This window comes from Kryptolebias marmoratus, linkage group LG14 (assembly GCF_001649575.2).
Source record: "Kryptolebias marmoratus isolate JLee-2015 linkage group LG14, ASM164957v2, whole genome shotgun sequence".
NCBI classification, from domain to species: Eukaryota; Metazoa; Chordata; class Actinopteri; order Cyprinodontiformes; family Rivulidae; genus Kryptolebias; species Kryptolebias marmoratus.
In genome coordinates, this window is record NC_051443.1 from 1,141,953 (window position 1) to 1,143,955 (window position 2,003).

Genomic DNA, 2,003 nt, shown 5'->3' on the forward strand with positions numbered 1-2,003 from the left:
TGTCGACCTCTGGATCACCTAACATCTCCATCTTCTCCTCCACGCTGCTGGACACCTCCTGGATCTGTAAGAACAAAAGAACATTAAGAAGCCATCGTGCAGTGCTAGGCTGATATTAGGATTGGTACCCGAGACTCACCCTGTTGCTCTTACTTCACAGATCGCTCCACAAACCTATCGCACTGTACATACCTTGGGCACCTGTAAATAAATTGCACTTACCTTCAGCTGCTGTCTCTGTGTCTGGTTTGGGTCTCGCTCTTGGACTAATTACCCTGCATTCATGTCAGGTGCGCCCTGAACCGTCCTATCTCTTGTACTGAAAAAGGAGCTACTGCGCATGTACAACTTTTAACGAGAGTCTATGGACAAAGATTTTTGCACCCCAGGGCCAATCAGACAATGTCGATGAACAAAACAACTTTACTTATCATTAACTATAAAATATTTATCTTACACAACTAAAAAAATATATACATATATTTTTATTTTATTATTTTATTTTTATTTAATTTTTTATGTCTTATTCAAGGCAATGTTAGTGGTGAGTGGTGGGGCGGCACCCTTGCGCCCTCTACTGGCCAGCCGCCACTGGTCAGCGATCCGTCCAAGGTCACTGAGATTGCAGTGATGTTTGAAGAGAGCCAGCCAGGATACAGTAGGGGTCAGGCAATTCGTTGATGTAAAAAATAGTGTGGATGTTGGTTTAGGACTCAAAGGTCCAGGCAGGTTTTAAATCTAGAAATATTTATTGAATGAACCACAGATGACAAAAACCAGGACTGACTAGGAGTGAGGATATGACAATGAGTTGGAGACAAGAAGAGGCATAAATACCAGGGAAGGATGGTTACTCAATGAGAACAGCTGGGAAGATGCAGATGGTTGACAGTCAAGCAGAGGAGAATTATGACCGTCAAACAAAAACAAAACAAACTGCCAGGCTGAGCAGGTAAAAAGAACACAGATGGCTAGGAAGAGAAGACACTGGTAGAAACCAACTGAACACACAGGAACCTAAAAACAACTCGAAGACAACCAAACCATAACAACCTGCTGTATTTGCTGCTGGCTGAGAGAGGTGAGACCTAAAGCCTAAATTCAGTGTTCCTGTTCACCACTGGCTTTGTTGTTCCCCACATGGTAATAATAGCAAGTTCCTCAGCACTAATACAACAACTGACTAAAAATTATTTTTAACATGAATGGTGCTTGTTTTTACCTTCTGAAGTGGATATGAATTTGTCTTTTTGTAGACGTGTTGTTTTTGATGCAGTTTTTTTGTCTTTAGGTGAACAACTTTTCAAGGTTGTTGTTGATCAAGAGATTGTGAATGACCACATCAACTTCCCCTTTGTGGCCCTGAGCACACATTTTGTTTTCTGCTTTGAACACAAAGTAGCCAAAGGAAATGCTACTCACACTGGAATCTTTAGAATGTAATCAATGTTTTGTTGTTCAATTAGTTAGTTAACTAGACATCCAACATGGCGGACCAGTCCCTGTTTTGGTATTTTAAGAAGGTGCCAGTACGATTTTAAAAGTACAGTTTAGGTATTTTTGCTTCCCTAAGTCATTGCAGGAGATATTTGGCTGTTCAGATGTGTTTTGTTCTGACTTGTTGAATACGGAGCAAAGTTTGATAGTATTCACACCTGTACAGCAGAGAGAAACAAGAATTATTTCAATGCTTTACATTTAAAAACTGCTTTTTTCATGACAGACGCAGCTCGCTCTGTCACCACTGCCATATTTCTGCTGTTTAATTCAAAACCCTTTCATTGTCAATAAAGATAAAATATTTTTAAAAATCAAAATGTCGCGCGGCCTCCTGCCGGGGCGTGTGGGGCCCTTGCTGTCCGGGGCTGGGCGCTCGGTGTGTGTCGGCTCGGCCTGGTGCCTGCGCGGTGGGGCTCGGGTCCTCTGGTCCTGGTGGGCCTTGGCCTGGGTTGGTGTGCGCCCTCGGTGCCCGGGCCTCGGTGCCCGGCCCTGGGGCTGCTTCC

The 2,003-nt window shown here is 43.4% G+C and overlaps 1 long non-coding RNA gene across 1 annotated transcript; it reads left to right on the forward strand.

Moving 5' to 3' along the window:
* Window positions 1–227, forward strand: LOC108244750. The gene is made up of 2 exons (XR_001808942.2): window positions 1–66; window positions 161–227. It is a non-coding gene; the product is annotated as an uncharacterized LOC108244750 (long non-coding RNA).
* The last annotated feature ends 1,776 nt before the right edge of the window (window positions 228–2,003 follow it).